The sequence below is a fragment of the Neovison vison genome, chromosome 4 (assembly GCF_020171115.1).
Source record: "Neovison vison isolate M4711 chromosome 4, ASM_NN_V1, whole genome shotgun sequence".
NCBI lineage: Eukaryota > Metazoa > Chordata > Mammalia > Carnivora > Mustelidae > Neogale > Neogale vison.
In genome coordinates, this window is record NC_058094.1 from 82,145,530 (window position 1) to 82,157,555 (window position 12,026).

Below are 12,026 nucleotides of genomic sequence, written 5' to 3' on the forward strand. Positions count from 1 at the left end.
ATTGCACAAACTCTGTATATTTACTAAAAATCACTGAATTATACTTATAATCAGTGAGTTTTATAGTATGTAAATGAAAACTCAACAAAGCTGCTAAATATTAGCAAAGCCACATAGTATTTTAAACTGGTGTGCTAAATATAACTATTGAAACTTAGGAATTTTATTTGAAAATATGCCTTCACCACATCTTCTTTCTCTGGCACCTGCTGTCTGCGTGACATTGCTTTGTTCCATCATCGAAAGGTCCTTGTGGGTGCCTGAGTCTGTAATGTTACGGCCCAGTTGGAACCTGGGGGTGGAAGCGAGCGAGGGAGGCAAGAACAACAGCTTCTGGGAAGCAAAATAAGCTACCATCAGCTCCATGTTGGACCAGATCAACTGCTGTCTAAACCATCTGGAGGAGAAGAATGATCACGTCCATGCCTGCCCCCAGGAACTTCTTGAGTCCAACCTGCAGACATGCCATGAGTTCCAGCAGCAGCTCTGGAAGGCCCCTAGTGATCCCAGTCCTTAGGCTCTAGAAGCCCTTCAGTCAGCCCTAACCCTGCTTCCGTGGGCTTGGGGCTGTGGTCTGGGCACTCACCACCTAGCTTAGATATCTTCTCAAGGGCTGTCCTACAGGTCTCTGGTGGGTTTGCCTGCTCGGACCATCCTTCTCTTACTACCCTTGGTGTGACTGGGCCGGCCTCCACCACCCAGCGTCTCTTCTTGGGATCAGGTCTGGGACTGCCTACCTTGCCAGCTTACCCCATCCCAGGGCATTCCCCACTCCACTTCTACATTAAATGGGTTTCTAACACAAAAAAAGAAAAAGAGGAAGTGAAAAAGAAAAAGAAGAGAGGAGAGCAGAGGAAGAAGGGAAGGGAAGGGAAGAGAAAAATGAAGAGGCTTTCAAGCAGTGTTATAGTTCTTTGGATGATTATTGTCTTGCACCATTTAAAATATCACAATAATTGTACAAGAGAATAGAGGCAGGTGAAAATTTTGCTACCAGTAAAATACAGCCAACTGGATTTTTTAACTCATCTACAGGCAGCTCCCATTTGCAGGTCCATTTTGTAGCCCCTTCACATCTGAGTGGAAGGATCCAATGGTACTCCTTATCCTGGAAGCTCTTTCAACTTGGAGTTCCAAGAGAGTAGTAAATTTGGAGAAATCCTATTTTTTCAGAATTTTCTTAATTTTGATATGAAATGGGTATATACATCTCAGTAAAATAATAGTTTTATATCTACAACACCTTGAAGAGTGATACCTTACATTTTGCATGACTTACTTTTGTTTTTGAAATCAAGAAAATGGTTTATAAAGCTAGACAGAGGTCTGATTCAATAAATCTATAATTTATTAAACAATACTTCTGAAGCATAAGGGCCATGCCCAGAATACTTATTTTCTCCAGATTTAGGAGATTTAGGTACATTAATAATAATGGAAGTATTTTTAATGTACTATAGGCTGCAATGACAGACTATGACCTAAATCCTATAGTCTGTAAGCCAGATAAGTAGACAGATAGTCAACACCAAACCTGGAAAGCAGTTACTTAGGTTCAGTTGTTAATGTTCCTCATGCTCCATGGCTGCAAATGCAGACAGAAACTATGAAGTTGTTAAAGTGAGTATGAAAATGATCATCAGAAACAAGAAGTAAAACATTGACGGCTAATGAGCTACCAATAATTAAAACATTGTGGAGCAAAGTCCCACAAAGAGAGAGATTCTAGAATTGTTGAAGGAGAGAACCATGGGAAAGGATCTCCACCTCTGCACTGAAGCATCTCGTAAGTCTTAAACTCCACCCCCGATGGTCAGACAGGTGAAAAATGATCCAGCAAGAGCTTTCCACTAGCAGCTAATAAGTGTGTTCCATAAAACAATTTGAGGAATCAAGGCAGAACATTTATAGGCACAATGTGACTTTTTAAAAGACTTCGTGCTCCCCCCCACCTTTTTTTTTTTTTGTATTCTGGAAAATTAAAAGCTACTCCCTGAGTTGTACATGAAAATGACTTTTATACACACAGCAAAGTTGTCAGATTCATTCAGGATGTTTTTTTATGGGATGTATTTCTTTTTCTCCATGACATAATAAGGCCTAAGACTTCCTTGCTTAGAAATCCTTGAAGCTGGGGCGCCTGGGTGGCTCAGTGGGTTAAGCTGCTGCCTTCGGCTCAGGTCATGATCTCAGGGTCCTGGGATCAAGTCCTGCATCGGGCTCTCTGCTCTGCAGGGAGCCTGCTTCCTCCTCTCTCTCTCTTTGCCTGCTTGTGATCTCTCTCTGTCAAATAAATAAAATAAAATCTTAAAAAAAAAAGAAATCCTTGAAGCTGTTTTATATCTTTAAAATTTTTAATTGTGGAATTACACCTCCCATAAAATCTACCGTCCTATTTTTAAGCGTACAGTTTAGTAATGTTAACCCTGTGCACCCATTGTGCAACCCATCTCCAGAATTTTTTTCATCTTGTAAACCTTAAACTCTATCATCTTGTAAAACTGAACACTAACTCCTTATTTCTACCTCCCTACAGTCCCTGGCAGCACCATTCCACTTTCTGTCTCTATGAATATAACTACTCTAGGTACTTCATCAAAGAGAACCATACAGTATCTGTCTCTTTGTGACGTTTATTTCACTTTGCATGTCTTCAAGCTTCAACCATATCATAGCACACATCAGTACATCATTCCTTTTAAAGTTGAATAATAGTCCAATGTATGTATATACTACATTTTGTTTATCCATTTGTGTCAATGGACCTTAGGCTGCTTCCATCTCTTGAATATTGTGGATAATAATCCTAAGAACATGGGTGTGTACAACTATCTCTTTGGTATTCTGCTTTCAGTTCTTTGGGATTTACCCAGAAGTAAAATTGCTGGTAATTTTATTTTTAATTTTTGGAGGAACCGGCATACTGTTATCCATAATGCTTGTACCATTTTACATTCCCACCAACAGTGTACATAGTTTCCAGTGTCTCCATACCCTCATCAACACTTGTTCTTTTCTGTTTGATTTTTTAATAGTAGTCATCTTAATGGATGTGACATGTTATTGCATTGTGGTTTTAATTTATATTTTCTTAATGATTAGTGATATTGAGCCTCTTGTCTTATGCTTGTTGGTTTTGAAACTTTAAAGTTAAAAAATATAGCCAGTTGTTACAGGTCAACTATTTTGCCAGTCGATTCCCATTAACCATGCTATTTGTTCAGTGAACATCCTTTCTTTGGAAGCATTTTCAAGAAATAATGGCTTGGAACACACACACACACCTGCAATAAAAAGACATGTCAAAGTTTTGTGCTTTTTAAATATATTTTTTAAATAATTTATTTATTTGACACAGAGAGAAAGCACAAGTAGGCAGAGCAGTAGGCAGAGGGGAGAGGGGCTCCATCCCAGGGCCCTGGGATCATGACCTGAGCCAAAGTCACCGACTGAACCACTGAGACACACCAGTCCTGTGCTTTTAACAAGAAACACCACAATTATCTTAACAAACATCTTTCATAAAAGAATCTGTTACAAATAAGCAAAGCCTAATGGCTGAAAGTGTAGGTAAAATTCTGTTCTCACACCTGGATTGATGGTTGTGTTAATTTGCTACTGCTGCCATAATGAAGTTCTGCTGCCATAATGAAGTTCTATGGGGTGGCTTAAACAGTAGAAATTTACTTTCTCGTGGTTCTGGACACTAGATGTCCAAGATCAAATTGTCATCAGGGTTGATTTTTTCCAAGGCTTCTCTCCTTGGCTTGTAGATGGCCCTCTTCTCCCTGAATCTTCATCTGATCTTCCTTGTGTGTATGTTGTGTCCTTATCTCTTCTTATAAAGGCACCAGTCATTGTGTTAAGGCCCACTCTAATGACCTCAATACCTTAACTATCCTTTTAAAGTCCTATCTCCAAATACAGTTCTGAGGTACACAGGGATAGGATTTCAACATATGAATTTTGGGGGACATAACTAGCTGTAGCAGATGAAGAGAAGATAACACACTTCTGGCTGGAGTCCAGCTGAGAGACCAGACTCCAAATCCAGCTGGGAGGAAAGCCGTGGGGCAAAGCCTGTTAAGGAAAACTAATACCCTACTCAAAAGGTTAAAGATGGCCTTCATAACATTGTGTGGGATTGTGAATGAAGAGTCCCTAGGGTCAAGAAAAACAGAACCTGTCTTCTTGGAACAGCAAAAAGGATGACCCTAGAGAGAAGAAGGAGTCACTCTCTTTTGTATTCCTATGGTGGTGTTTCTTCCAATGACTTACACCAACTACCAACAAAAGATTGGCTTCTAACCTGTTGTGGGCTGCCCTTCCTGGCTTTGTCTCTTCCTCAGCCTTGCATCCTACTCGTTTTGTTCTTTTTCTGTATGGTTTACTTGGGTTACTACCTTAGAAGAGATGCATTTTCTTTTGGGGGATACATTAATATTTGTAGTGTGGGTTAAACTGCCCATCAGGCAAAAACATGAATGTAACCCATTACCCAAGTAACAGAATCTTTCATGCATCATGGAATCCATTTCAGTCTTATTATCATAAAAGACCTCCATGGATTAGCTTTCTGAGCAGGTAATACCTGTTGGAAGTTGAATTTATTTAAATAAATATGTATCTTCTACATAAATATTAGTAATAAATTTGACCAAAGAGGTGAAAAATCTCAACACTGAATATTATAAGACACTGATAAAAGAAACTGAAGCCACAAACAAATGGAAATATAGTCCAGTCTCACAAACTGCTAGAATTAATAATGTTAAAATCTCCCTACTACCCAGAGAAATCTACAGATTCACTGCAATTCCTATCAGAACTCCCCAATGGCATCTTTTACAATCCTCCTATTACCATGAAAGACCCCTAATAACAAAAAGTAATCTTAAGAAAGCCAGCAGCATCACACTTTCTAACTTCAAGCTATCCTACAGAGCTATAGCAATCAAAACAGTATGGCATTGGCATAAAAACAGACACAAAGATCAATGGAACAGAATAGAGCACCCAGAAGTAAACCCATGCATATATGGTTAATTAGTTTTTGACAAAGGAGCCAAAGATGCACAGTGGGGAAAGAGCAGTTTCTTTAATAAATGGTGTTGGGAAAACTGGACAGTCATATGCAAAAGAATGAAATGGGACCACTACTTTACACCATACACAAAAATCAACCCAAAATGGATTAAAAAGACTTGAATGTAAGACCTGAAACCATAAAGTTCCTAGAAGAAGACATAGGGTAAGCTCCTTGATATTGGGCTTGGCAATGATTTTTGGGTTTGACACCGAAAGCAAAGATAACAAAAACAAAAATAAGCAAGAGGGACTACATCAAACTAAAAAGCTTCTGTACAGCAAAGGAGACCATCCACAAAATAAAAAGCAACCTGTGGAGCAAGAAAAAATATTAGTAAATCACATATCCAATAAGGAGTTACTATACAAAATATATAAAGAACACAGATAGCTCAATAACAAAAAAACAAATTAACTCAAAAATTAAAAAAGGACTTGATTAAACATTTTTCTAAAGAAGACACACAAATGGCCAACAGATACATGAAAAGATACTCAACATCACTAATCCTTAGGGAATGGCAATCAAAACCACAGTGAGAGATCACCTCATACCTGTTAGAATGGTTATTATCAAAAAGACAAAAGGTACCTGCTGGTGAAGATGCGGATAAAAGGAAACCTTTTGCACTGTTGGGGGGAATGTAAATTGTTGCAGCATCCACTTTGAAAAACATTATGGAGATTCCTCAAAAAATTAAAAATTGAACTACATTATGATCCCACAATCTCAATTCTCGTTACATATCCAAAGGAAATGAAAGTAAGATATTGAAGAGATATGGGCACTCTCATGTTTATTGCAGCATTATTCACAATAACCAAGATATGGAAACACCCTAAGTGTCTGTCAGTGAATCAAAAGATTGAATTATATATCTATATAGTATGGAATATTATATATAATATATAAATTATATAATTTTAATTATAAATATATATCATTATATTGTTACATAATATATATTACATAAATTAAAATCATATACATAGTATGGAATATTATATAAAATGTGGTATATTATTCACCCTGAGAAAAAGGAAATCCTGCTCTTTACAACAGCATAGATAGACTTTGAGGGCATTATGCTAAGTGAAAGGAGTCAGACAGAGAGACAACTACTGCATGGAATCACTTATACGTGGAATCTAAAGAAGAATTTGAAGTCACAGAAATAGCAGAAAAATGGCTCCAGTGGTAGAGGCTGGGAAATGAGGGAAATAGGGAAAAGTTGGTAAAAGGTACAAATTTCCAGCCGTAAGATGAATAAATTCTGGGGATCTAATGTCAAACATGGTGACTATGGTTGATAACATGGTATTGTATAAATAGAATTTGTTAGGAGAGTAGATTTAAACGTTCTCACCAAAAAGTAAAAAAAATAAAAATGTGAAGCAATGGGTGTTATGAGTAACTAGATGGGCAGATTCCTTTTACAATGCATGTGTTTATCAAATCATCACAATATGCGCTTTTAAATGTCTTACAATTTCATTTGTCAAGTATACCTCAATAAGGTGAAAAAATATATGTGTAATGTATGTGTATCTGTGTGTGTGTGCGTGCGTGTGTGTACAATTTAAGGACATGGGTCTGACTGACCTTTATTTCTAAAATTAAATATGTATTTAAGGGTGCCTGGGTCTCTCAGTTGATTAAGCTTCCAACTCTTGATTTCAGTTCAGGTTTTGTTTTTGTTTTTTTCCCAAAGATTTTATTTATTTGAGAGAAAGAGAGTGAGAGTGTGAGAGCGAGCACGAGCAGGGGTGTGAGGGAAGAGGAAGAAGACGGCTCCCTGCTGCCACCCCACTGGGGCTCGATCCTAGGACCCTGGAATCATGACCTGAGCCAAAGGCAAATGCTTAACAAACTGAACCAGCCAGTACCTCTCAGCTCAGGTCTTGATCTCAGGGTCATGAGTTCAAGCCCTGTCTTGGAGCCTACTTAAAAAATAATAAATTAAATAAGTTAAATAAACAAACAAACAAATAAATATGTATTTTATACCTGCTAAGCAGTTATGCATAAGAATTCTAACATTCCTTGGGGCACCTGGGTGGCTCAATGGGTTAAGGCTTCTGCTTTCAGCTCAGGTCATGATCCTAGGGTCCTGGGATCAAGCCCCACATCGGGCTCTCTGCTCAGCAGGGAGCCTGCTTCCTCCCCTCTCTCTGCCTGCCTCTCTGCCTACTTGTGATCTCTGTCTGTCAAATAAATAAATAAAGTCTTAAAAAAAAAAAGAAGCTTAATATTCCATTGTTGCTCAAATAAACACAAGGGGATATATTACTCTGGGACCCAGAAAATTGGAAATAGTCCATGCTCATGAATTGGAAAAGAATTAATGTTAAAATGTCCACACTACCCAAAGCATCCTACAGATTCAATGCAATCCCTGTCAAAATGGCAAAGCAGGGCTTCCTGGGTAGCTCAGTCAGTTAAGCATCCAACTCTTGATCTTAGCTCAGGTCTTGATCTCAGGGTCATGAATTCAAGCCCCGTGTTGGGCTCCATGCTGGGTGTGAAGCCTACTAAAAAAAAAATAAAATGGCAAAACAGACACTAAAGTTTTGAACTGACCAGGTGGGGATGAGTCACTGTTTATGTTTTATTTGGTTCTACTACTTCCCCTCTGAAATTGTGTGCGAGAGTCTTAAGTAGTGGCCTGGAGAGTTTAATTTCTGCAAGGCCAGTCCTAGCTAGCCTTGACAGGCCCATCTCCTGATTCACATCCTTGAGGCATCTTGGCACACTCTAGAGCCCTGTGAAGCTTGGGTAAACTTCTGTTTATAACCAGGACGACTCCGGCTTCCCACGCCTGGCCTGTGGCCCCAAAAGCAGGAAGTTCATGAAGGGAGACATAGCCTTCATGTCCCCTTTCCTTTACTTACTGCTTGTGGCTCAGTTTCAGTTCTCAAGGATATGCTTCTGAATGAGAATAACAATAGCAGTCTCATTTTTAGACCAAAAAATGGGCTAATGAGGGATTAATTCGACTCAATGCAAGACCAAAGCTCTCCAGCCCTCATTCACCTTCGCATTATCTCAGGAGGAAGCTTAGTCCTGGCCCTATAGGCCCCTGCCCTGGGTGAGCTCCTCCAAGACACTCAGGGCCCAGGGTGTGGTGTGTTTCAACTCACAGATGAACTCTTCTTCCAACACAATCTGAGGTCCGGACATTTTCTCCTTCCCCAAATTCTGGTCTGTGATCAGCAAAAGCAGTCCAAGGTAGCAGTGGGGCTCAGAGTAGGGCAGTGTCGCTGTGGTACTTACTCAGGCTGCTAAGCACCACACAGATTTTGGAGCTGGAAAGCAGAAACCTGCACACAGAATGGTAGATATGAGGAAGGCAGAGGACAGAAACGGTGGGGGTCGGGCCAGCTCAGGAGCATCCCTGGCCACACCATGGATAACATGATCCCTGGGTACATGTCTTCCTCCCTCAGGAGGAAGGGACACTGTATATGAGGCTGTCTGGGGAAGAGGGCAGTCATAGACTCCAGGTAGTCACAGAAACAAACTCCACTAGTAGGTTTTTGTCTGGGTTGGAAATTCGGATGTGGACTGCAAAATGAAGAGAAAATGTAACTTCTTGATGTATACATTTTGTGGTATTTTTGAAAGTGATCTGATTATTCCATGATATGGCAATGCTTGATTCTGAGATCCTGGTATCAGAGGGAGTGAGAGAAGAAGGGAGAAAGGAGAAAGGGTTTTAAAAGGACATGCTAGGGGTGCCTGGGTGGCTCAGTGGGTTAAGCCTCTGCCTTTGGCCCAGGTCATGATCCCAGGGTCCTGGGATCGAGCCCCACATGGGGCTTTCTGCTCAGTAGGGAGCCTGCTTCCCCCTCTCTCTGCCTGCCTCTCTCCCTACTTGTGATCTCCATCTATCAAATAAATAAATAAAATCTTTAAAAAAAAAGGGACATGCTAATTAGAATTCTGATATCATACTATGCACTGCAATTAAGGAAAGGAGTCTGAACCCCAGACCTGCTTTAAATCACATTTCCCCTACTTAACCTTCAGTTTTGGGCACTATCTATTGTCTCTGTCAACTTCCTTTTTTATTAAACAGTCACCTCAGAAAACCTGGTCTAGCTTTTACTTTCCCTTACAGAGTAGACAGGTTTTATGTAACTGACAGGTTAGGAGAAAGATCTTTATTGACACGGATTAGCCTTGGCTGAAACCTACTTTGAAGGAGGATTGAGCAATATTGCCTAATCCCATGATGCCGTTGTTACATGAAGTCAACATTTTATTTACTCAGTAACAACCATTTACTGAGCACCTACTTTTGCATGCAGTGTTCTGGATTGTGAGTCTACACCAATGAATGAGACCAACCAGATGCCTGAGGTTATGCACTCACTATCCTTGTGAAGGAAGACAGTCAACTGACAAGTAATCAAATGAATAATAATAATAACAATAATGGGTACTATGAAACATTTTAAAGAGTGTCATGATTGAGAGTGATGTAGGTGTTACTTCATATGGGACGACCAGGAAAGGCCCTCTGATGAGGTGACATTTGAACAGACCGTGAATGGAAGAAGGAAGCCCCAGATAGAGTCATGTGCCTGGTGTTTTCAGGCAGCAGGAAAAGCAAGCCCGTGTGGCTGGGGGTTAATGAGACACGGTCAGGGAGGTCTGAGCAGTCCTGTTTGCTGTCTTCTTCTGTTACCCAGGAGTCAAAAGAGCCACAGCTTGTGAATAGGTACGGGAGGTGCCCTGGGTAGAGAACAACTCCAGGAGCAGCAGCAGAGCTGGGGAAGTGGAGATCACCCAGGCGGGTGATCTAACTGGGGTGAGGTGTGCGCCCAGCATCATGGAACCCTGAGAACGCACATAATAATATTATTATTCATTTGATTACTTGTCAGTTGACTGTCTGCCTTCACAAGGATAGTGAGTGCATAACCTCAGGCACCTGGTTGGTCTCATTCTCTGCACCAAGGAGAGGCTCCAGTCCTCCTATCCTACACCCTTCAACCCTGCCCTTCCTCTGCACTTAGAAGAGAACTTATGAATCACTTCAGCACTAGCCTCAGGTCCTAACCTGAGTTCATCTGCCATAGCAGTACCAATTTGTCTGCAGATTTTTATCCTGTTTTTTTTCTAGATAGTATTCTCTTTACAACATGGAGAACGTTGCCTATATCTCTCTCTTCCTGTTTTCTTCACTGAGTAATATGCACATGCAATAGACAATGTTGGAATGTGTTTTAAGAATTTTTAAATTGGGGCACGTGGCTGGCTCAGTTAGTGGAGCGTACAATTCTTGATCTCAGGGTAGTGAGTTCGAACCGCATGTTGGGAATAAAGATTACTTTTAAAAATCTTAGAAAAAACAAACAAAAAAAAAGGTGCCTGGGTGGCTCAGTCATTAAGTGTCTGCCTTTGGCTCAGGTCATGATCCTAGGATCCTGCGATCAAGTCCCATACTGGGCTCCCTGCTTCTCCCTCTCCCATTTTTCCCAGCTCTTATTCCCTTTCCCTCTGTTTTCCTCTCTGTCAAATAAATAAATAAATCTTTTAAAAAATCTTAAAAAAAAGTTTTTAATAGAAAAAAGTTAGAAAAGCACTTTCTTAAAGAAAAAAATGTAATATTTTTCTGATTTCTTGAACTTAGTTGTGTTTGGTCCATGACATCTGCACAGAAACACAGAGGTGACACCCTCTGAACCTTCCAAAAGGCAAAAAACTTGGTCACTTGCCTCTTCCACCACATCCTGAAACTATAATTTAAGGCAAGTCGATCCAAGCCGCAAGCCTCTGAATGCCTGCTGATACTAGCAAACATTTTGCTTTTGAGTTCTTCAAAGATTTGACATTTCATTTTTTTTTAAAGATTTTATTTATTTATTTGTCAGAGAGAGAGGGAGAGAGAGCAAGCACAGGCAGACAGAGAGGCAGGCAGAGGCAGAGGGAGAAGCAGGCTCCCTGCCGAGCAAGGAGCCCGATGTGGGACTCCATCCCAGGACGCTGGGATCATGACCTGAGCCGAAGGCAGCTGCTTAACCAACTGAGCCACCCAGGCGTCCCGACATTTCATTTTTTAACCTTTTTTATTTGAGTGTAAGTGACACACAAGGTGATACTAGTTTCAGGCATACAGCATAGTGATTCAACTTCTTTATACCTTATGCTACGCTCACTGCAAGTGTAGTTAACACCTGTCCTCATCCAACACTATTAAAATCTCATTGACTATATTCCTTATGCTGTGCCTTTCATCCCCATGACATACTCATTCCATACTTGGAAGCCCGTATCTCTTACTACCCTTCACCCATTTTACTTATCCCACAGCCGCCTTCCCTCTGGCAACCATCAGTCTTTTCTCTGTGTTCATGGGTCTGATTCTGTTCTTTGTTCATTTGGTTTTAGATTCCATATGTGAGTGAAATCATGTGTTATTTGCCTTTCTCAGTCCGACTTACTTCACTTAGCATAATGAAGTCACCTCAAATATCATTCTTTTTTATGTCTGTGCAATATCCCATTGTGTATATATACCACATCTTCATTACACATTCATCTACCAAGGGACACTTAGGTTGCTTCCATATCTTGGCTATTTAAATAATGCTGCAATATACATAAGGGCTCATATATCTTTTTTAATTAGTGTTTTTGTTTCTTTGGGTAAATACCCAGTAGTGGAATTGTTGGATCATATGGCATTTCTATTTTCAATTTTTGGAGGAACCTCTATCCTCTTTTCAGTGGCTGCACCAATTTACATTCCCACTAAGAGTCTATGAGGTTTCTTTCTCTTCACAACCTCATCAACATTTGTTATGTTTTTGTTATTTTTCATCTTCTTGATTTTAGCCATTCTGGCATGTGTAAGGTGCTATCTCATTGTGGTTTTGATTTGCAACTCTCTCATGATGAGTGATATTGAGCATCTTTTCATGCGTCTTTT

The 12,026-nt window shown here is 40.1% G+C and overlaps 1 pseudogene; it reads left to right on the forward strand.

Moving 5' to 3' along the window:
* Positions 1 to 271: 271 nt before the first annotated feature.
* On the forward strand, positions 272 to 517 carry LOC122903971 (annotated as a pseudogene).
* The last annotated feature ends 11,509 nt before the right edge of the window (positions 518 to 12,026 follow it).